Source organism: Embiotoca jacksoni, unplaced genomic scaffold, assembly GCF_022577435.1.
Source record: "Embiotoca jacksoni isolate LCO1_2020_lvr unplaced genomic scaffold, fEmbJac1.0.p SCAF_19, whole genome shotgun sequence".
NCBI classification, from domain to species: Eukaryota; Metazoa; Chordata; class Actinopteri; family Embiotocidae; genus Embiotoca; species Embiotoca jacksoni.
Genome location: NW_027185329.1, coordinates 10,353,893 through 10,379,389, shown reverse-complemented (window position 1 = coordinate 10,379,389; position 25,497 = coordinate 10,353,893). Strand labels below are relative to the sequence as shown.

The window sequence follows — 25,497 nt, the reverse complement described above, 5'->3', positions numbered from 1 at the left end:
CTGAGGTCCAGAGCGCTCTGGAGAAGGTTTTCATCAAGGATGTCTCTGTACATTGCTGCATTCATCTTTCCCTCCATCCTGACTAGTTTCCCAGTTCCTGCTGCTGAAAAACATCCCCACAGCATGATGCTGCCACCACCATGCTTCACCGTAGAGATGGTATTGGCCAGGTGATGAGCGGTGCCTGGTTTCCTCCAAACATGACGCTTGGCATTCAGGCCAAAGAGTTCAATCTTTGTTTCATCAGACCAGAGAATTTAGTTTCTCATAGTCTGACAGTCCTTCAGGTGCCTTTTTTCTGTACCCTTCCCCAGATCTGTGCCTCGATACAATCCTGTCTTGGAGGTCTACAGACAATTCTCTGGACTTCATGGCTTGGTTTGTGCTCTGACATGCACTGTCAACTGTGGGACCTTATATGTGTGTGTCTTTCCAAATCATGTCCAATCAACTGAATTTACCACAGGTGGACTCCAATCAAGTTGTAGAAACATCTCAAGGATGATCAGTGGAAACAGGATGCACCTGAGCTCAATTTTGAGTGTAATGGCAAAGGCTGTGAATACTGATGTGATTTTTTTTTTTCGTTTTTGATTTTTAATAGATTTGCAAAAATTTCAAAAACAATTATTTCATGTTGTCATTATGGGGTATTGTGTGTAGAATTTTGAGGGAAAAACTGAATTTAATCAATTTTGGAATAAGGCTGTAATATAACAAAATGTTGAAAAAGTGAAGTGCTGTGAATACTTTCCGGATGCACTGTAAGCAATCCTTCAATTTCAGACGCATTGGAGTGGGAATACTGCAATATGTCTCAATCAAAGGGTAGAGTGACAAAACGCTTTATGTACAGGAAGCATTGATACACTATGGGAACAAGCAATCATGTACTGTAAAAGCAAAAGTCAGTGAGTAACCACAGACTGTTTATAAAAATGAACTGAGCCTCTGTGACATCACCAGTAGGTTTCCTGAAGAGCTGTTTTGAAGCTCAGTTCTTGCTTATCAAAAAATTGGCAAAGATTTTCCCGAACAAGGAAATTAGCTCTAGTGACCAAAAGCATGTTTTGCACCTGGTTGTAAACATATACGTTTTTGATTTAAACTTAGGTATTTTAACAAAGGGGTCTATGGGGATTGACTTGCTTTCCTCAAGTGGGTAAGGTACTGCACTTAAAAAAAAAAAAAGAATTTGGCACCTCCGCATTGGCCTCATTTTACAGCCAGGGAGGGTGACTCTTGTGAGCAACTTATAGTCAATTATAATTCAACTATAATATAACTGACCCGTCATTACCTTTAAGGTACTAAATAATGTTTATTAGGTGCCTGTTGCCATCCAGGTTCATACACTTCAGTGGACTTGTGTACCAAGGTGCTCGTCTCCATTTACCAAGGCTGCTCGTATGGACATTGGCTTTATCCTATTACATGTTTGACAAAGCCGCAGATGGTTTACGAAAATAAGATCAACCTACTTATGTCTATTCAAACATTTGCATCTACACGTACATATTGAGGTGCTGACCGTGTCTGTTTGCTACACAGTGCACGATGTTTAATACGCAGCAGTGTGTCAATTTATTCACTGTACTGCATTTTCTCAATAGAACTGTAATGTCCACGGTATACTGAACACCACTTTTTACTAACACTACCATGGTGCAATGCGTCGCATTTTATAGATGACAATGATTAACAAGTGTTTACGGTTCGCTGTGAAGTAAGTTGGGTGGTAGTGAAGGTGTAAATGAAGGAGTGGATTCAGCCACTGATTATGTCATCTTTACTAATATATATTTTTTTTCTTCATTTGCAAAAATCTGCACACACGAAATCATAACATCTATTCAATTAACTCAACATTTTTATATAATATTCATACATTTTATAAATAAATGTATGAACCTGCGCGTCACTGTAGCCAAAATGAAGTTTCTCAACATCATTGCTCAAACCAAGGCAGACGAAAGGTGAAGGAATTAATAGATTCAAATCTAATCACTGAAAACAAAAGTCGAGTTGCCTTGTGACCATAGAATTCCCACTAAAAGTTAGATAATGCAACTCCCAGTTCACACAAAAAGTTACTCATGACGTGTATTAGTTTGTCCCATTAGAGTGGGGTGCACCGGTGATGGAAAAAACACATTTGGCCGCAACTATAAAGAAGCACCCTGCATAAAATAAAGATACCAAACTCTGGGCACCATGTGTCTGTAAGTGCCTTTAGTTAACACTAGTTGTGCTCCCGTAATGATTGTCAACACATTGTTTATCCTGACAGTAAAATGTGACTTTTTTACTGTGTGTTTGTACACAATAAATACCTCAATAGGCTACAGTGTCTCCTGTACAACAGAACTTGTGCGTAGAAAAGCAAATTAGATCTTGTTCCTGGTTACACATTAATTTACATGTAATTCATTGAGTGGCAAGCCACCCGCGAGGATTGTTCAATGCTGTGACTGGGTCCAAATTTTATTACTTTTATTTACTGTTCTAATTATTTCCTTTACAGAGACTTATATTTATTCAGGTAAAGTGTGTTTCTGGAGTAAATTAAGAGTGTATATATATATATACTGTAAATATTCTGTGAATATTTTAGCATGACTCTTTGCTTAACTCCTTGACAGGGTTTTGACGCTCATCTAATTCCTGCTTGGGAAATAGGAGTTCATGTGTCTGTAAAAGAGAGCGTCCGCCCCAGTGTAGTTCGCCTAAGTACAACCTCAGTTATCTCCAAAATGCCTCTTAAACTAAAATGACCCAGAGGAAGTACACATGAAGTCATAGGTCAATTTTGTAGAAAATGATTAACTGGAACATTGGTGGGTATCACTGCGGGTGTTTTCCTTCTTCAGTGTCGTTGTCTGTCATGTGGTAAATAATTAATATGTATGGTCCATGGAATTACTCCACTTGTGAATCAGGTCAGTTCACTTAACTCTGAATTGAAAATATAACAAGGAACTCGTGTTATCTCATTGTTCGCTGGTGTGTTACAGCCTCTGGGTTGATCACACTGATTCGACCACATTACAGTTATTCAGCAGCTCTGCAGGGTCTATGGAAGTCTCGGCTGATCTTTCAGTCCGCCACTTTACTCAAACACCAGTTTTAAATAGTTTAGATCAATTATATTTTTGCACCATTTTCCCAGGGAAGTCAAATTTTTTTGCCTTGAAAATAATTCCCATCAATTATTTTACAAGTATTTTTCTTCACAGCTCCTAATAGAATCTGGTGTAATACTGCCCTCGTGTGGTTGTCATGAGCTCCTGCTTCCAAAGAAAGCTGCACTGCCTTTAGTAGAAAATAGGAAAGGGACCATTATGGTGCATCACGTGCATTATTATTGTTGAAACTGATAATTAACTTTATGTGCAAAATAATGTTTTAATGATTTGTATGAAACACATTAATAGTGTGACTTGAGCCACAAATTGGTGGGACGGTTTAAAAATGAGTCCTGGAAAAAATACCTTACTGTTGTAGAGGTGCAAATCTTCTGCTTTTTGTTTGTGTGGCAGCCAGTCACCTTTTACCACCAGTGCACTACTTCAAACAAATACAAGATGAAGCTTTTGGAACATCTTTGTCCATCCCTTGGCCTAAATATCATAGAAAATGTTTGGGGGGGGGGATGTTAATATGCCGCATATTACAATACAGTCGAAATATATCTCAGAAATTAATGCAATCTACAAAGAGTAGTAAGAGAAAATTTAATTAAGAATAAAAAATACTTTTAGCTAAAGAGCATTTAATGCCACATTCATTGTTTGATTTTTTTTTTCTTCCTATTTTTTTAAGTTCATGAAATAAAATGTAACAGCACATTAACATTTGAAGAAAGGCTCATTTTAACATCTGTCTGCTGCAGAGGTTCTTTTTTTTCCACTTCAATAATCAACAATTCAATATCTAATTTGCCCCGAGGCCCGTCGGGCTCATGCTAAGCTTCTACTTGTTCCACTGACATACACATGGACAGATTTGATTCTAATACTTTGAACTGAACTGAACTGTCACAGCAGATAGACATGTATGCAAAACAAGTTGCAGATACAGCTGTCTCTGTTAGTGATCAGAAACCACATTGTTTTGTTTGTTTTACACAGGAAAGCATCCAAACTCTTTTTTGTTGTTGTCTGTATTGGGTGAGATCAATAGAGTTTGATGAGGAAAGACGCTGGTAGGAAATTATAGCGTGGTGGGGGAATCAGGTCGGACCGGCTTTTCCACAATTGTGCAATTTAAAGCTGCTGTCTTATATATTCTGATCTGCCAGTCTCTGAGGTCCTCCACATTATCTGCTGAAACAAATGGGTAAGTGCACTTGTTTTCTGTTCAATTAATTTAAAACAAAGTCCAATAGAAGCTCAGATGTTAGGTGAGCCGCTATTCTATTGCTTGATCTATTGAGTTATAAGTGAATTGTACTGTATATCACTGCATGTATTACTAGTATTGCTCTTTGGGGTTTGAGCATTCTGTCCTTCTGTAATTCATTTCTTTTCAGTGGAATATCCTGTTTTGCAGTCGATGTTTGTTATGATGCAAACAATAACTACTCTTAATATAATTTACAAAGCTGGTTTACTGAACAAAACACAAAAGTAAAACAAAACAGTAATGCAAAACACAAGTTCAAATCAAAGCAGAATGACCGGAAAAAAAACACAAGGTGACAAACAACCTTTAATGACAACAATTAGAGCGTTTGATCAGGTTTTATTGTGGCCTCCTGAGGGGAGGCAGATCGTTTCTATATCCAAGAAACCTAAAGCAGAGACTGTGTTGGAGCACTCTGTAACTGTGTCTGTGAAAAGTGCTTTATCAATAAAATGTACTTATTTACTTTACCTTAACCTTGGAACACTAGACTGTCTCTGTCCATAGACGTAACAGATCTTACCTTATGGCAGAGTTCAAGAAGACATAGTGACCTCACGAGGATTGATAAGACAGACACCGAACGGAGAAAGAAAATTCCTTCAGAGACGTGATGAAAGAGCTCATTAAAGTGACATGCCACAGGATAATTAACATCATCGTGCATAATTCCACTCTTGTTCTTGCAGCTATTTTTTAGGGTTCTAGTAGTTTTACCAAAAGGCCATTTTAAGATGTAAATCACAAAGAAAAGGTATTTTTGGAATTGGTGTTACAACAGGCACAAATACTACACCAACATCTATTGTGGCAACTACTGTTGTACCAGCGTCCTGTCTGACTTTGGAGAGTTTCACACCGCCTCTTATTCTTTGTCAGTGGACCAGTGAACAAGTTCGGTCAACAGAGTAAAGTAGCACAGAAACTGACCCAGAGTGAAAGTGATCTCCTCTTTGAGTTTCTGTCCTCTCTGCATTAGCATACTCATTGTGTTCAGTAAACTCACACCTTGTAAGAAAACTCTTTTACACAGTCAAGCTGCAGTTTTGGAAAGTGAAATAAGGAGACTCCTAAAAAAAAACAACAACAACAAAAAAAAAACAACCTGTGAAAATCTGCTTACATTGGTGCAAGCCGTTGTTCTGAATTTTCTGTGACTGTATGTGCAGACATCACCACAGCTGTCGTTCCACGGCTGACACTCACCCCGCAGCAGGCAACAGAAATGACCCTGCAGCTATATGGAGTGACCGTGACGGAGATCTCCACCTTGCCGAGTTATGTTGACCAGAACTTCCTGCTGGTGGACAAAGAGGTTAGCAAGTACGCCCTGAAGATCATGAACTCAGAAGAGCGTGAGAACACCACCCTGCTGGAGGTGCAGACTCTGGCCATGTCCTTTCCACGCCAGCGAGGAATGCCCGCTCCAACGGTTGTGCCCACCGACAACCAATGAGTCTGGAGGAAATAGGTAAAAGGAAAATATCTCCAGCTACATAAAATTTCATTGACCTTAAGTCAGAATGTGTGAACAAAGTCAGAATCTCAAGCACATGTAGCAAGAGGCTTAAATGAATGACTGACTGTGACAGTAAATTGTTGTTTTTCCACCTATGGTTTTGTATGAATTAAACAACAATATGTTTAGTTAGGTGCTTATCTTTGAATTTGATCATCTTTCTGACTGAGGTGAGCACACAGATTCCCCGTTTTTAACCTCATTGCTCAGCTAACTGGTTGCTTATGTTTAGTCTTGAGAAATGTGAATAGTATTGATCTCACAAAACCCTGTAGCAAAAAGCTAAGCGTATTTCCCAAAATACCAGATGTTTCATTATTTCGTTTTTCCACTCACAGAAAGCTCAAAAACAAACCGTCAACTGGAAGTTTTATTGAACTGAATTGAACCCAGAAATATCCCCACGGATAACATTTAAAAACATCTTCCATTCAAGCTGGCACTATTCATTTAGTTCTAAGGAAGGTGCAACAATCACTCTCTCACCCTCGCCAAGATGGATTTAAGAGACTGAATATTAGAGCTTCACCTTCCTACTATAAAGAATGTGTGTTGCTGCTGCATCTATATTGCAGGAGGCAAGCAGCCAAGAAGGACTTTTTTGTTTTGGAAGCCACGGCTCCTGCAATGATCACTTAGGAGCATTTAGAGAAAGAGAGGAAGGCAATAGATGCGGAGGTTTAGGTTATTAGGTTACAGTTCATTTACTTCATGGATAGGATTAAGTTTAGACTTGAGATGACACTCCTCCCACACCATGTCTGCAAACATGCAGCAAGAGCACACCACCTACTGTTCACAACAGGTATCTTAAACATCCCTCCACCTGACTGAAAGAACAGGCTGAGCGAGTGAACCAATATGGGCTACGTTCAAGAGCAATGAGGTCAAAGTGTTGCCCTGAATTTTTTTTTACCGCACTGTTAAGAATGTCTGAAAAGACAAGTGTTTGCACTTCTCTGAGAAAAAACCCCTGCTAATTATGTTACAGGTGAAAACTGGAAATAAGTACAAAATTAGCTCTTTTAAAGGTATTGATGTCATGAAAGCAACATCACTAGCTCTGCCCAGTGGTACAGGCAACCTGGTACTTTGACAACGCTTGTAATGCTCCTGCCAGTCCACTAGAGGGCAGTGTTTCGGTGTCACAGATTTCCCAGCTAAGCGTCAAAAACATTGTGGTAAGGTTTAGGAAAACAAAACCACACATTAAGTCTGGTGGTTTATCCACAGACGAGCCACCACCTGCCTCCTTACACGGACCTTAGCACTTGTGCTTCGTCAACTGACCTGTGATGTGACACACTGTCATCTAGTGGACTGGCGGGTGCATTACACCCTTCAGCGTAATACAGGGCTGTGACAGGGCAGGCGTTTTTATCCTGCAATTAAATAGTTTTACATGAATTAGAATTTGTAATTCTAGAAGTTCTAACCATAGTTTACATAATTATGACACCATGTTGAACTGAAAATGTTTGTGTATTTCAGACCCTACCTTTTCAGACTGCGGACAAGGCAAACAGAGCTACTGCGTGAGGCTGATATCCTGCCTTCCTGGAAATACCATTTCAGAATCTCCAGTAAGACTGCAGGATCTTTATCATGTCGGCAAGTTGGATGCATTCTTGGATAACACACTGCAACAGGTATGTGTAAAGGTCATATTCTAATGATAGGATCATAGACCTTTCACGTTCAGGAGGACTTTCTTTTCCATGAATGGATTTTTTTTCTGCCATGTGTTTGGTGTTGTCATTTTTCATTGTTTTCTCTGTAAAAAGCTGCCTGCTGCGGCTAAACATGAAGCCATGAGAGCAGCGAGTGAAACAAAGAAGTTAAGGTGCAGATCAGAAAACCAAAACAATGAGCTGAAAGAAGCTACAAAACCCTACAGAGCTAAAGGGACCTTCAGAGTCGGGGGGGAATTCTATGTTGGGTGAACTTTCGGAGGATGTTTACGGGTGTTATAACCACCACTCTCACCATTCCTATTACTCAGACCATGAACTTCTGGAAAACTTCGGACTTCCCACTGAGTTTGGGCGCCATCAACGGAAAGCATGTACAAATCAAAGCACCTCTGATGTCCACCGGAACCTTTGAATTTTTGAAGTTGAATGGCGAATCTCCTTGCAAGTTTCTCCTCAAAATAAACATGACTTTTGTCAGCACAGTGCATACAGTACAGGTGGTTACAAACTTTGCAGGGAGGTCCACACAGACCTGTGCAGAGTTGGGCAGACAATGGCATTTATTTCATGCGGACCCTTGTGGAAATGCCCAAATCAAACCATCATCACGGCATCTTAAAGGGTTGGTTTTTTTTTAAATTTGTTTTATTTATGTTTTGGTTTTTTGTTTATTGTAAACCCCACTGTATATATACCACCAAAAAGCAGACAGACATACAATAGTAAATATAGTGGAGCATTTAGATAATAAAGACCCAGTAATATTGTTTCCTAAAATGTAGCTGGTGAAGACCAAAAGAGAACTAAAGAGGATGCAGGTTATTGTCAGGTGTCCAGAAATATAATGACAAACCAGAATAATGCTAATTTTGTGTTTTCTGAATGTGGAAATAAGCAGTTGTAATTTTCGGTTTACGGTTCTACTATTTTTGAAAGATTAATTTTCTATCTGTGTAAAGAGGGTGCATAATAATTCAGTCTATTATCTTTAGTAGTTTATAATACAACCAATGCCAAAGTTCAGTGACGAGGCAGAAGGTGGTGCAGCCTTCATACACAGAGGCTTAAAATGAAGGTGTTGAGGTGGTGGGATGCAGGGAGTACATCTTTCCGGCTGCCACCATGACAGTATCAGAATTAGTGGAATTTGTCTTGCCTTATGTCAAAAACCGGAACGATTCAATTACCTCAAACAAATAAAGTTTTTTTTCCCCCACACTATATTTAAGCCACCAATCTCCAAAATTGGTCTCTCTTGTCTTTCTCAGGTATTATACATGGGAACCTAAATAACACAAACATCCTTGTCACGCCTGTCGACAATGGGCATCATGAGGTGTCAGGCATCCTGGACTTTTCTCTGCTCATGAATGAATGCTAAGTGTTTTAAGGTGGCGGGAGTAATCATGTACTTGATGCTGGAGAACCCCAGTCCGCTGGATGTGGGTGGAGCAGTGCTGGTTGGGAGAGCGTTATGCAGCTCAGCGACGTCCAACCACCAGCCTCTTCCGGCTGGTGGTTGGACGGCTGTGCCGGTCTCTGGTTTATGGTCAGTACAATGTGCAAAAATTCCTAGACAACCAAAAATATCTCCTGATGACAGCCAAAAACAGGACTTGGCTTCTTGCTAAACTCTGGAAGATGGGCACGAAAGAAGTAAAAAGGAAATGGTTCACAGATGCCAACACATATTCATGTAACAAGTAAAGGAATTTCAAGGGATGAGCATGAAAGAGAATAGGTGCATACTAATCCTACCCAGTATTCCTTGGAGTTAAGACAATCAAAATGTACTAAATTCAATATTTTAAACCAGTAGAAGATCCACTGATCTACTTTTATTTTTTGTGAGATACCTTTGGTTTTTAAGTTTATCTTTACTGGAATTTCAACATGTTTGAGTCAAACAATATTTTGCTTTTGTTGCTGTTTATCTCCCAATAATTCCCAAAGGCACCCAAAGGATTCATACATTGTAAGTAGTGATTTTAATTATTCATAAATAATTATTTACAGATCAGTAATAAGCTATCAACAAGAAAAAAAATTGGGTTATGAACATCTCTCTGGCTAGTTCATATCTATCTTGTGACTCTTTATTTGTTTTTTTTTTATTGAGGTTTTTAGTTCATAGAAAAGATACCATTGACAATATGACAAATTAACTTCTGGAGAATGGCTGCAGAGAATCTGGATTATGTTCATGCAATATATTACATTTTAAATAAAACAAACACAGTGGATTGTTGTACAAACCTCTTTATTGATCACCTATTAGCTTTAAAAAGTAATTGTAATTGTAATACACAGCAATGTCAAACCTGCACCGTGTATTGTTTGTGGAATTGACTAAATATTAATTTATAGAACTTTTTCTAAAAGGCAGGGATAATAAGAAGCTTCTGAACAATCATCATAAAGAAAGCTGTGATGCTAAAAAACAAAATAAGGACAAGTGTGACACTAGATGGAGCCATCATCCCACTCATCACCCATCCAGCATAAAAGGCTCTAATGAATCAGTCTCAGACTCACATTCAGCCTTTAAACCTTTTTCCTGACAGGCCTGGGAGGTGTGGCGAGACGTCATATCTCACATTGTAACTGCATCAAATTAGCAGTTTGTGGATATGCGTGTGAACTTTGGCTAAACTGTTCAAAAGTGTGAAAATGTGTACATCTTTGATTGTTGGTTAAAAATTCATATTGTGGTGTGACTGGGGGAATGTTCAAATAGCTACCACACAAGCAGAATAATTCACAATAACTGAAGAAACAAGATCTGGCCCACGAGTTTATTATCAGTAGTCAACCAGATTTTACAGCTCAGAGAATATGTTTGACAGCATACCAAAAATGTTTTTTTTTGTTTTTTTTCCGTTTGCTATCTCACTTTCTAGTGCTGCTGTGCTGCAAACAGCTCAGCCAGAGCCTGGCTTCACACACACCACACACACACACACACACACACACACACACACACACACACACACACACACACACACACACACACACACACACACACACACACACACACACACACACACACACCTCGTCTACCTTCCTACGTTTCAACCTCCCACCTCAAAGGCACCATCTGCCCTCTGCCCCCGCTGCAGCTCGCGGTACGAACCTCCAGTCATGCAGAAAAAGTCACAGTGTGCGTCTGTGAATGTCTGCCTGTGTTCACGTTTGTTCTCCGTCTGTTTCGCTGTAGTTCACCGGCGTTCGTGCACAGTGACCCTAAAGAGGCATGAATCTGAACCTTTGCACTGTATCCATTATGAGCCACAGTCCCTTCTCTCTCTCTCTCTCTCTCTCTCTCTCTCTCTCTTTCTCTTTCTCTTTTTCTTTTTTTCTCTCTTTTCTGCCTTTTCTCTTTTTGTCTTTGTAATACTTTTAATCCGTGTTCCACAAATTATAGTTGAAATAGAAATGGCAACGCTCAAAGGACTTCGCTTAATACACCAACCCCACTTATCAGTGCCATTAATCCTCTTGGCATTTCAAAACAGAGCACTGGATGTACGCAGGCACCTTTAAAAAAAAAAAAAAAAAAAACAGATGAGAAATTTAATTTACAAAGACCACCACTGTGGAGCCTTGTAGCATCAGAATTTATTATTGTGCGCTTATTTTCAAGGTTTCTTGAATGATTTTTATGTCTTTATTTTCCATACTTGTAAATATTTGTGCAGCTATTTTCAAACAAAAGGCTACAAGATGCAGTTTAGTGAAGAATATAATGAAATGTCATAAGTAAGATCTCAAATACTGTATTAAAAATATATATATATTTATGGGGCAAATACAGTCTCCGGACTTTTTTTTTGGGCTGTCCAAAATATTCAACCACATCTCCTTGAGGTCAGTTTGTCAGATGCGTTTGTATTTTTTGACCATGGGAACATTATTGAGGGGAAAATATCTCTTGGACTGGTCTTCACCAATAAGAGCAGTGTATTGTTCATGAAATATCTACGTGGGTATTAAACTGCAAATAATATACTCTTCCTCATTTTTGGAAGTAGGGAAATGTCTCTGTCCTCATGTTCATCAAGAATGTCCATCAGATTCTGGCTTCATTATGACTGTCAGAGACAATTGTCCGCTCCTCCAGCTGGTGTGGTGATGTTAACGGCACCGTGATCCTGCTTAGGATTCATGTCCAGCTGTTTTCTCTGCTTTGCTATCTCTTCTTCAAACCTGGTTTTGCCACAGAAACCTGCATACATTTCTCTTGTAAATACCCATGTTTATGGTGATTTCGTTTGAATTAATACTGAATGAAACAATTTACTGCTACTGACTTTAGTAACGTACAGTCTGCAGCAAAACTATTTCTTCTTTTAGCTTTCAGTCTGTGTCTGGATTCTTGATTTATTTGTTCTTATTTACACAGTTTTCCGTTTCTATTGTCAGACAAGTGCACAATGTGTCTTATAAATACAACCTGTTAACCTAGCAGTTACGCAACATTTGTTTTCTGACATTTCAAATATGCGATTACATAGAAAATGATAAATTACTGCTGAATTCTCTCTTGTAAAGCCATAAACCTTTAACCACGGCTAAATAACCTGCCAACCTTATTTAATACTGTTGTGAAACAAACCAAAAACCTTTTAATTACTTTAGAAATGAGACTGCTGAAGAACAGATTCTTCACATCAGAAACATTTGCAGTAAAACTGGAAGTGGATTGCAGTGCAGCTAGTTTCAGACCACCCTGAGATCTCTGACTGGCTGCCAGTCAACCCTTTGTATTTAGAGTCTAGATAAACGTGACATATAAACAAGTTTTAAAATTGTCGCATAGAGGAAATTGTACATTTCATAACAAAAATAAACATCATTGCTGATAATGACTAATCCTTAGTCCAAATGTAAAGCATCCTCTTTAACTCAATAGATAAGAAAATGCATTAAAACCCAGATTTAATCGGCACTTAGAGTCCATACTTGCATGAGAATAAAAAAACAAAAACAAAAAACAAGCCCTTTGCCCCTTGGCTCTGTATTCAGTTGTATATCTTTGTCTAATTTAAAACAACTGTTAGTCTCTGTCTTTTAATTCGTAAGATTTACAGCTCTTGGCCACCTTGCCAGGCTGTCGCTGCTGCCAAACTGACCTGTTAGGACTAATTCACGACATGGATCCCTGACAGACTTTTGTGTAATGCATATTACCTTGATGGTTGATCTATAGGTTTATATATATACATCAGAGTTGACACAAAGCTAATGAATCCTCTCTTCTATTATGTTGGCTTGGTAAGACGCTGAACTTGCAGCTTTTACACAAAGATGTGTTCAGTGCTTAATTGTGCACCACTCTGAGCATGCAGTTGACTAATGTTTATTGATTAACTTTGCTTACTCAGAAGCAGTTATCACCAATTTGCAAGGCTGAAGTATACTAATGATTTTTCTTTATCTTGGCAAAACTGAGAAAATGACATTTTTATTTGTATTCAGAAGAAACTTCAAGGATAAAGTCACCTATAAAGTTTGACAACTTTCTAGCAGCAGTGTAATCGATACAGCATCTGGCTACTGAAATCATGCAAAAACAAAGGGGATGCTCCCCAAACTGGGAGTAAGGCTGAGCAAGACACAGTGGCCTCAATTAGTAAGCTGTTGCGGTTGCTCAGTGGCTTCTCCAGTCTTATCAGTTCCTTTCAGAGCGTCTGGGTTTTTACAGCCGGATGCTGTTTCTCAGTCTTCTGTCATGAACTGCTCCCCATCAAACCTACAACGCTTACCAATGGGAGAACGAAAGAAAGCCGTCGGCATGAATTCATTACAACTTTCGCACATTATCACATGTCGCCTTTCAATGGACGTCTTGGACGTCACATTTGCTGTAACAAGCATTATGACGGGCTATCTGCACCGAACAGGTGGGAAGCACAGCGGCCTCTCAGAGCTCCAACATTAGGGAGGTGCATAGAGAGGGATGGCTAATCGATTGGACAGACTGGATTTACTGAGCTGACTGAGTCACAGGGTGACTGCGGAGGCAATGCGTGTGTGTGTGTGTGTGTGTGTGTGTGTGTGTGGGAGGAGAAAGTTGTCTGATTCCACTGAGAAACTCACATTCTGAAATACCATAAAGTACTTTTGAAGAACAGTTTGTGTTTAGGTAAATAATAATATGTGCAGAATTTAGTGTTCTAATACAAAGTTGCTGAAGCTAACTTGGCTCAACCACTAGGTGCATACGTTAAAAGCAGCCCATGTTTTTACAAAAAAAAAAAAAAGTTTTATTTAGCATCTGTCCGTCTGATATTATGCTGTGTTTAAATGGGATCCTATATATTAGAGTCCGTATGAACGCTGCCCTCTTGTGGTATTCACGATGTCGGAACTCAAAATGCTCGATACGCCCTCAGTTCACGAGTTGTGACGTGTCTGCTGACATTTATGAAAATGGCAGAGGCCACAGAAGTACATTTTTTTGTTGGATGTCTAGCTTAAATATTGTACTTTTAGCTATGCAGAGTTTTTCTTCATAACTTAAATAATACCTTACGTCAGAGGAAAATGTTGATCTTCACAACGGCCACATTTTCCCCTCTGTGTCTTTGAATTTTCCTCATTACATTACCCGCCGGTTAGCTTGCTAAATTGTTAGCCTCTTTGGCTTTAATACGCAGTCGACGTTGCTGTGTTAAACGTCATCCTTTTAGCAACCGGAAAGTAAAACATAAAACGCACTTACTTTACAATTATATATAAGTGAAATTTAATATACTTTTCTCAACTTTTTCTATCCTGTGATTCACATTCTCGACATTGTCTGACTCGCTGGTGCTATGATCCTGATCCACCCACACAGCAAATGTATAGCTGAACTCAGAATATAAAAACGTACACGATGTCTGACACTTAAAGAGTTTCAAACGCCCCCACATACCCAACGGCTGCATAGTGGACCCACAACTCTCTAGTCGACTCCTGTCAATTCCATAAGTCACGAAAAATTCAACTTTTACTGCCGCACTGCAGGGTGTGTTGAACATGTGGTTTTTCAAACACGTTGTACAAACATTGACAAAAAAATGTTATGACAATATTGACCCAGATCTGATCTTAAAGAGCTAAAAGATAAATGAATAAGAAACTCGGTCTGATTTGATGGGAAGTCCTGCTGCAATGAAGTAAACAGCTTTTTGTGATCAACTGTCCGAACAGAAGCCAGAGGCTCTCAAATGTTTTTGTCCATCGAGTTGTGCAAAGTTTCGATTGTTGGAAAGGTGAAGAAGTGTTGTTTATGTCTGTCAATACTGAGAAAGTGATGACACAAACGGAGTCTTTGCAGGCTGGACACTGTCCCTACATAAGTTAATTACAGACACAAGGGAGAAAATATACTGCTCTCTGCTGTGACCTATATGAATGTGCATTTTCCAAATGACTTTAACTTCCATCCTTTGTTTTGTTCGCCACTCTGGTTTATTCAACATTTGATTGCGTAACTGTGAGGCAGCATTTTATATATGTTACAGTCTCTGTTCATGTAGCCATGGTAGGGTGTGACATTTTCAAAATCGACCAGCTGTTTTCCCTCCATCTGTTGAACATCATAATACTGGAAAAGGTACAAAAAAATGATTCATTATGTTCTTTAAAACGGGGGGAAGAAGAGGCCTTTCTCAATCAGTGCTCTTGTCTGTACTTGTGTGCTCGCAGACTTGTGAAATGTCATCAGTCGCAGTCCAAGTACTGCTCCAATTCAAAGTTCAAGTCTTGCCAAAACTGGTCCAAATGACCGGAGGTGATGTTGCTCAACCCGACTTGTGTGGACTTGTGGGTAGCCCAGGTGTCCCAGAATGCATTTTGCACTAGCCTCCGGTGATGGCTGAAATGTTGAGCCTCACAGCTGTTAGGATTTTCTTCCTCGGATGCTAATATGTTACTTTATTAAGTTTTGATATTCTTTAGGTGATAAAGTAAACATTTACCCCAGCATGTGGTCAGTTTGGAGATATTAATGTCAGCTCATTGGAAACAACACTTTGATAATTTACTGCTGGCTCTTGATGATGTAATCCCTTTGGAAAGGAGAATTGAAATATAATATTTGTTGCTCCCACTTTGTCTATCGGTAAAGTTAAGAATTGTGTTTTTATTGGACAATACAACAGTGCTGCCTCTTATAAATACAGATAACACCACATTTCAATAATCTGTTTTGAATAAGGCCTAATATTTCTTACACAAAACTAACCACAACTTGTGTTTTTTACAATCCAATTTTTAAATAAACCACATTTATTAGTTTTCTTTAGAGGTTCAGGTTGGTGATTATATAATTTTTTACGCTTTGTCTAATTGTGCGTTCAGGCAGCTGGGAACTGGGAAAACTTTCCATTTGTGAAATGGAGCTGAAGGGGTCAATATTAATTGTACACAATATTTCTACACATTTTGATGTGCTGCCATTTAGCAGAGTGAGCAAGTTAGCTAAGCAAGACTAACCAGGTCGGGCTGTTTCACCTTATTTTCAGAGCGAGTACATTTCTTCTTTTCACCACAAAGCTGCCATGTAAAGCGGCGTCAAACCTATTTCACAGAAGTCTCCGAAACCTCTTACTTTTTAATGGTGGGGTATTCCCAGTTTGACAGACGTTCAGGTGTATTTTTCCCACTCAGGGGTTGGAACTTTCCCATTCCCCAATTGTTGATAAAAGCACCATAAGCCTGGCTAACCGTTTCCCCTCCCTTCTGGCCTGGATGATGAGTCGAGTGAATTGCTTTTTGGTTCAAGCTTCATTTTTAGAGTTTTATCAGAAATATGTAACTCTTAACAAGAAAATGAATTAATGTATTTCCCAAAATGTTGAACTATTCTTTTCATGGAGGGTGAAAATTGTTGTTGCTGACCTGCAGTGACTCAAATTCCTACCATGCTGCAGTGATGCCAGAATATCCTCCTGATATCAGTGTTGTGTGGGCACATGTGCCATCAGAGATGCTGGATGTTGACAGAAGTGAGGAGACACAATAGCTCAGCTGTTTCTTCAGTTAAGTAACTTGGAAACTTGTACTCAGATATGCACTGCAGACCACAGGTTTAATGACAGAATGCTGTTGAGTACTTTATTCTGCTTTAGTACTGGGTGGATGATGAGTGGTATCAAGAGCCGAATGGAAGCTAGCAGTGCTGAAAACAAATCTACACCCTGGATGAGGCTGATTACATTTCCCCCCCCAATCAACTTGAGAGAGTGCGAAGAGCAGTGACCCAAAAGACAACGTGTCCAAAATGCAAGGAAAATGTGAGATTGCTGGAGACACACGTCTCCTATAAACAAGGGCAAGAGCAGGGTGATAGAGACAGAGAAAGTTCTCGAGTGAAAGAAGGATGTATCATCCTGTGCCCTGCAGAATTTCAGGTCATTAACCAGCTTGTCTCAGGGGGTTTTAGTAAGACTGTGTAGGAGGAGAGAGACATCTCGCTAATTTTTTTTTCTTTTACTGATATCCTGTGGCATAGAGGGAGAAGTCAAACCGTTCTCATTCTAGGGCATCAAATACTGCCATTTTGTCAAAGCTCACTAGGGTCTCACAGATACAAGGACCTTTATAACAACATTGGTAGGTTTAGGAAAAGGCCCTGGTACTTTCAGTTCCAAGTACAGTACTTATAAGTCCTCCCTTTGACTGCCACTCATTGTACAGAATTAAAATAATAAAGTACAAGTAACCAAATTTTATACAAAAATGCCGTATTTGGACTAAATGTACCTCAGTTGCTTTCCACCTCTCCGCCCAAAAAACCCAGATGTACATGGGAAGTAAGTTAAAGTTACATTCTAAAGTTACGATTATGTGCGAGCCTGCAGGCAAATAATACAGTGAATGTAATGAGAAAACTGAAGAACTCTGCTGGTGTTTGTTGCTCTGATTAATTTGCACTGACTCAGTTCGAGTTCTGTTATGTGCTGTGTTGTAACAGCTGCTTTGCTGTCACCGCAAAAAGCAGGTTTTACTTTTCCTCCACCTCCAGCCATTCCTCTCTTTTATTAAACACATCACTGTGCATCTGGGCTACGTCATGCGGCAAGGTGTGTGTGTGTGTGTGTGTGTGTGTGTGCGTGCGTGTGTGCGTGCGTGCGTGCGTGCGTGCGTGCGTGCGCATGCGCGCAGACACCACCAGATCACTATAATGTAGAATGATCCCAGCTCTTGATTCAGTTACAGTTCCTACAATAAACATGTTTCAGGTGTTTACCTGAATGTTTATTGAAGTATCACTTCATTGAGGTTGTAACCGTATCATTAGAGTTAATGTAAACACACTCTGTGATTAAGTGCACTCTGAACTGACTGTAACATGAGGTGTGGACAATTTGTTGGAAGAGAGTGCACAAGTCAAGCACAGTTCATCACCTCCAACATAGTGTGTGTGTGTAGGTACGGCAGGTGGCTGTGTGGGTGGGTCAGCATGTGTAGTATGACTCTGTGTGTAAACATGGCTCCCTGTAAGTGGAGGTGGTGTGTGTGTGTGTGTGTGTGTGTGTGTGTGTGTGTGTGTGTGTGTGTGTGTGTGTGTGTGTGTGTGTGTGTGTTTTTGCAACACCACTGAACGGCAGACAGTGACAGTAGATATACAAACAGACTGTCAGTCTGGACGGTCGCCCAGGAGCTTCACTGGGAGATCCGGTACAGAGAAACTGGAGTTAACGCTCATGATATGAAAATAGAGGAGCAACAGCGAGTCCAAAAAGTTTGGAGACCAAGCAAAGTCCAAAAGAGCTGTAATGTCTTGCTGAAACGTGTGTTTATCTCTTTCCCTTTTGACTAATGCCGTCCATTAAAAGAGAAGTTGAGAAATTAGGAGGAAAGCTGAGTGCTGAAAAAAAACAAAACAAAACGCTATTTCACTGAAACAATAAAGTAATGTAAGATTATGCAGGGTGGCAGGGGTAGTTAAGCCAACGCAGAGCTTTTACCAGCTCTCCATAATATTTTTGTCTCTGTCACAAGCCCTCTGTTTTGAGATAAAATGGGCTTTAATTCAACATGTAATTTCCAGTAATTCTGCAAAATCTCTTCAGTCTTTGAGGGGAGAAATTGAGGTGACGCGGGGTTGATTTTTGTTTTCCAGCTGTTGGCAAGATTGAGGAAAGAGTATTAAGACTCTTTCATTTTCTGCTGTTGTTCATTAGTTTTTCAGCACTCATAATGGAGAACATAATATTTTGATTCTTTTCAGTATTAATTCTGGGGATCTAAGGACGTTCCACCCTGGACACGTGTTTGTGATAAGAGTCTTGATGTGATTGTGTGATGTTTGGCTGCGTGTAATTAGGGACATATGCGTGTGCATGTGTTTATAGATACATGGTCTGAGAGTACATGGCAGTGGAGACAGAGGCGGAAAGAACTTGCCACCGGTGGGGAAAAGATGGCAAGAGATCAGGAGAGAAAGAAGTGAGTAAGTGGGAGGTGTGGACATCTGAAGTGTGAATCCCTGGGGAGGGGGCTCAGCATCACCCCCGATGACCCTTCACACCCATCTACATGATGCAACGTCCCTCTGAGGTCTGTCGTTGGCCTGCTTAACTTTTCTATTCAGCTAGCATCAGAGAACATTGTGCACCCATGAGGCTCTCCTGCAAAGTGTAACCCAGATCATTCAGCCTTGGCTCCACAGCACCTTCTCAACTACAAACAATGTCCATCAGAGCAAAAATATTTAATATTTCATGGGTGTTTTGGGAGTTTTTGCTTGCAATAAATGAAAACACATGGAGACAGATCACTGATGTCAAGACTTCGGTCGAGGATTTGTTTAAACAAGACAAAAGTAAAAGAAAACATTACAAATATGTTTTTTACTATCGTAAAAAAGGTTTCTTAAGATGCATTAATCATAAGAACTCAGACCTATTCACCCCAACATACCAAAAAAAAAGAATCCTTTTTGTGTGATTTCATGTGTTTGTTGGTCGGAAATCTTCTCAGGCCCTCTAAAATCAAAGCCATTGAAGAGAAATGTTAATTTGTTCAAATCACCATTGGCTAATGATTTCTCTGTAATATTAAATTCAACCACATATAGAAAGATTGGGCTAATTCTATACTGTGAAGGGCTCTTGTGGAATATGGTCTCAGACCAAAATGTAAAATACAAGTTTCCTTCCAAACAATCAGGCACAGCGTAGGGTTCATGAAAAATTAAAATGCCTTTATTTTACATGGAAATATGTATTTAAAATTACCAACATGTTGTGGCCCACACAGGTTTTCTTCAGGATCATCTTTAGCAGTGGTTTGCACACCTTTATTGTGTTGTACTTTATAGTTGAGCAGGAGGATAGCTGTGCATTCCAATACCTATACTATCATACCATTTAGTATGCCAGAAACAGATTTAGTGTACATAGTATGTGAAATGTAGTATGCCAAAAGTACCAGGATGCCCTACTACATCCAGTGGTATTTTGCAGTGTGCAGGCCAGCATGCTACTCTGGCTTTTCTGACACACAATCCTCTGTAGCGCAAGATATGTCACATCGACCGAGCTGCAGAGAGTTGGTGGCTTCTTTTTTACGTCTAATTTCGTGCTACAGATTGTGATCGATACGATCAATGTTCAAGCTGCATTTTTAAGATGAAGTAGTATGTCCCAATTATACATACTTTGTAATGGCAGCTGCAATACGGACTAAAAGGAAAAAGGAAAAGTATGTGATTGGGAACTCAGTCTGGATCCCCATTAGTGTGAATGCCTATTGGTCAAAAACCAGGAAGTGATGCATTTTCAAAGGAAGAGAAAGGAAAAGGAAAGAAACATTTTTTTGTACCCCCTCCCCTCTGTAAATAGTCAAATAATTCATGTAATACCAGATTTCCTACAGTTTACAGGGGCCAGTTTTCAATTTGTCAATGCCAGGTTTGATTTCTCCATTACGAATGTCTCACCTGATTGCTCATTTTGGAATTTGTTTATTTGGCCTATTTTTCTGCCCATTGTAACCTTTTTATTTGACCTACTGCACATATTAAACTCTGTTTTACAAGACCAGATGGGCCTTTGAGGAATTAGACACATGTTCCTGCAGCCCAAAAATGTTCTCTGTTCTTTTCCCCCTTTTCAATGCGAGTCTGTTTTTTTCTCCTCATTTATTATCTGTATCTGTTTTAAGGTCTGTTTCTGTTTGTGAGAAGGACTGTTCTTTATGTTTATTTTTTATGCTCAGCTCCAGTCTCCCAGTACAATCAGTTTCATAATCCTACAATTACCCTCCAATTTGTCTTTAAGTTAATTCAAAAATAAATTGCTGTACAGTGGTTTATCTTACAGGATAGATGTAATTTACAGTATCAGAGCCATTACGATTGTGTCTGGTAACTTATAAATAAATTGCATAATGGATGGTCTTAAACTCATCCAAACTTTCCAGCCCCGTTTGTGTGGTGTTATGCATTAAATTGTGCACCTATAGACCTATAGCACCTATATGCTTAATATATTTTTAGCACATACTTTGTGACATCGGCCTACGGCTATTGCACTTATTATAAAAAAAGATTCTCTACCCGGCGTCTGCTGATAGACAGAGGAGAGGAGAACTGTGGGAAAAGGGGTCAGAGGCGTTGTTTTGACTGCATGCAGCAGCCTCATAAATCAGAGGCTGTATAAACTGGCTTTTCTGAGAGAAGGACACAGAGGCATCTGTTGGCCTGCTGGATCAAAAGCAAGCAACAGAAATAAGAAGTGTGTTTATGTGTGGCTGCTTGTGTGTGTGTGTGTTTATGTATTTGCTTTAATGTTTATACATGTACATTTGCTTAATTTTCCAACAGGTTTCATTAGATTCCAGCAGGGGTCAATGTGCATGTGTTTTCGAATATCCATGCAAGTGTTCTTCCCACTATATTTGTGATTTTGATAGCGCAACATAGATAACAATAATGGATTTTGTCATATCTGTTAATACTATTCTTTATCCTGCTTTGATTTGAGGGATGCTTGAGTTTTAGAACAACATTTCCCATAATCCTTTGGAAAATATAAGTAGAAATGTTATCATAGAGACAGATAGTTGCTGTAGGTGCAACTAACTGACATCACTGAAAGTTTACGAAAAAGTACCTTTACTGCCTTTTTCCTCGTGTGGTATCGTCACGTCTCCACATGTCACATCTGCAGGATGTGTCCACTCTGAGTCAAGGTGAAGTCCCACTGATCTGTTGCAGAATATTTGCTTGTGTACAAGGTGTCATTTAAAGTGCATTTTCAGTTTCTACACTGCATGTGAATGCTAAAGTGTGAATCATAGAGATACAATGAACTCTCCTAGACTTCTCTGATACGGACAAATGGCAACAAACTTGTGAATGATTTGACACCTTAGAGTGGAGTTATGATTGTGACTAGCTTGTTTTTTTCCGAGGAATGATCAGTTAAATTTGAGATCTGATTTTTAGACAGGCTGCGGTGTGCGTTTACCGAGCTAAATGTAAAACGCGATCGCAATCAGTTGACTTTCTGACATCTGGAACTGAACAGGATGATAAAATTGTAACATTTTGCATCAATGTACAGTGAAACCGAACATTTTCAGAATTTCAGACACCAGAGGAAAATGTTTTTGTTTTTGTTTCACTTTCTTATTTTGGATTTCACAGACACATGAAAGTCTAAATGTGGTTTCCTGGGAAGGGGCCTACAGTTCCACACTCACACCAGGCGATGGATTCAGAGGTACCTTTTTATCCGAGAGAAAGAATCCAGACTAATGCTTTAATCCTGTCCAGTGATGTAACTTTGCTCCACTCTTAGTGGCTATTTTTGTTTCTTTGCTGACACTCAGGATTTTCTTTGTGGTGCTAATAACCTTTTCCACTAATAAGGCACTCTGGGAATGACCCTTAGCCAAAGGCTTAATCCTTCCATTGTCATGTGGTTCAAATTACCGAGGAAACAACAAGTTGTGTTTTTTCTCAGCTTAAAGGAAGTGATGCTGTGCCTTCTGTCATGTCCCGGAAGAGCTCATCTGAGGATGTGACCTCACAACAAGTGCTGCGCTGACCTGTGGTAGCTTCAAATTAGCAGTCGTGATGTCAGTCTCTGCAGTAGTCATGCAAACTGACAGCTTGCATCACCATGGTGACTTTAATGGAGCATCGAAACCCAAGAGACATACTTTAGTTTTTTAAAGCCTGGACGGAGAGGGACTCACAACATTTAAGACCCGACTACTGAAATCTGATGTATCATTTAATAATCACTATTTGTTATTGATTCCAATATGCAAAATAAGCTCTAATTTCCCGGAAGGCCACAAAACTTCACCTTGTTGACCCCAGCAGGCACACAAAAAAAACATGAGCATCAGAACCAACACAAGCAGTCTTCCTCAGTGTACAATCACCAAATTGAGGGTCTCTACCTTTTATCTATTTGTTCATTTAGATTTGATCAATGTGCAGCGGTATCACTAATAAGAAGCACAATATGTTTAACTGATTCAACTTTTGGTAAAAAAAACTTTATGGTACAATGTCAGGGCAGCGTACGCGAGTTTGTGTGGGTGCAGGTAGCTAAAGAGGAGGGAAAAGTAGAAAAGTTGTATGGCCATTGTGTCACATCAGACACAGAACAAATCAAGGTCAAATGAATCAAGAGTGTTTTCTTTATTTAGCACTAATGTCAGATATCTTCAGCTTGTTTGCATGCCTTTAGTACAATAATATAAATTAGCAAGTGCAACATCAGAGAAGTAAAATTACACCCAACTCATACCAGGCTTATACTATATTACTGATATGTATACAATAACTATTGTATTTGCCCAACTCTGCTGTTATCTTAAATCTCTTCATCCTTTGTCAGTGACAAGAAGTGTGATACGTTTGAATTGCTTTCGAATAAAATCCCACTTCTGTCTCACTTCTGAGCATAACGGTGCTCGTAACAATGCCTGTCATTCTGAGAACTCAACGTCTGCTCCAAAATTTTATCTCACAACCTCTAATGATTAAGACACAGTTACTGAGCACCAATATAATGACATTTCACATCATACTTTCTTCACATAGCATTGGATCAGAGTGATGTTTTACCACACAGTTAATGGCCTCGATGAACATAATGCACAACTAATATGTCTAGAAATGCTATGTAACAGAATAGTGTCGAGAGTTTTAGTCTGCAGCCCAAGGATATGACGTCTGTGTCCGATACCACTTCCCTAAGGCTGTATCCTTCTCTTCATACACGCGTTAGGTGTGGTGTAAGTGCATGTTGATGGGTGTTTCAACTGTCCACTTCGTTCTCTGGCTCCCGGTGCCAGTAATAGAAAACATATCCCTGCTTTTAAAAATACTCTTTCTATCAAAGCCCATCATTTCCAAATCCCACTGCCTTGACTTTGTCCAAGAATGTTGTTATTAAATCACATGCTGTTGAATCCATCCTGGGGATAGAGGTAATGGGTAAACTGAAACAAGAGCACCTCTCTGATTTAATGTTCTGCACCAGTGAACAACAATTTGGTCCCCTTATTATTTACACATTTCTTATAGTATGAAAATTCGCATTGTTTAACTAAAGAAACTAGCTTTGCCCAAGCGTAGTATGCAGACAAGCAGAATGAATATGTTCACACAAGACGAGTAACATGAGCGTCAAAGTGTGATGCTATGCAATGTGCGCCTGCAATTGTATTTATAAGGAGTATTCATGTTTGATTAATGACCCAGATTAAATGTATTGTTATTCAGTTCAACTTTATGCACAACTTGCGGCGTTCCTTTAATTTCCCACCAAAGTCAACACGATATAGCTGTTCCTCCTTCACTCGCAAGTGACTCAGGCGCCACGCATACAACTTTGATTGGGACAGTTTATGTTAAGGTTCTGATATTCAACTTCACTGTCAGGAAAAGACACTGATGAGCCCATTGGATGAGTAACAGGAAGGCGCTGTGGCTCATTTTGGAAACCCAACTAATGCCATTAACAATAAACTCCGGTAGCGGTTGCATGATATTTAAACAAACCACAAGCACAAACCTCCTGTAGCTTTAAACATTGAACACATCACGTCCCCAGTCCAATCGTGTTTTCTCTAAGTCAGACTGTAATGGGTAAAGTGTTAGAAGAAACCACACACAATCTCTGCTACTTCTCTCTGGTCTTATTTGCATGACTACTTCTGCAGTTTATGAAAAGTTGAATGTCATGTATTTTACTTTAAAGATGCTGCTGGAATTCACTGACCTGTCTATATTTTTTTGCAGACATTTTTTATGCAAAATGTACTCTGGTTTATTTTTGGCACATTATGAGACAAATGTTACAAAGTTCATTGACTGTATTCTCTCTTGTCTCCGTTGCCTCACTGCCGCCATGCAGCCAATCCAAGCAAATAACTCAGTGTGCCCATGAAGATGACTTTTGTGGGGGAAAATTCTCTCGGTAGACCACATGGATTTTTGAGAGCTTGGAGGCATCATTCAGGGACAGGGTTTCTCGCTCCACTGTCCTCCTCATGTGGGTGTGAGGGGCCAATCATGACTGTCATTACTCTGCTGACAACATGTGTTTGCTATTTTGAAAGCAGCTGCAGGGCGATGACTGGCCTCCTCTTCATATGTTTCACATAAGTAAAAAACAATAGCTTTCTCTTTTGAAGTCATTCAAGAGTTGAGCAGAATTATCGATTGTTGCGCACATGAAAGAGAATCTGACTTCCTGTTTTATCGACCAGAAAAACTTAGTACAACTATTTGCTGAATTATCTGAATATACCACATAATTTCCCTTTTTTTAATTTTTTTTTTTTTAATATACATTTAATAATAATAATACTTTAACCATCTGCAAGACCAAACGTCATCCAACTGGCATGACTAAT

General features: G+C 39.4%; 1 long non-coding RNA gene across 1 annotated transcript; it reads left to right on the top strand.

Annotated features, from left to right (window-relative positions):
• The first annotated feature begins 7,441 nt into the window (after positions 1–7,441).
• On the top strand, positions 7,442–8,838 carry LOC138200606 (uncharacterized). The gene is made up of 2 exons (XR_011178410.1): positions 7,442–7,572; positions 7,926–8,838. It is a non-coding gene; the product is annotated as an uncharacterized lncRNA (long non-coding RNA).
• The last annotated feature ends 16,659 nt before the right edge of the window (positions 8,839–25,497 follow it).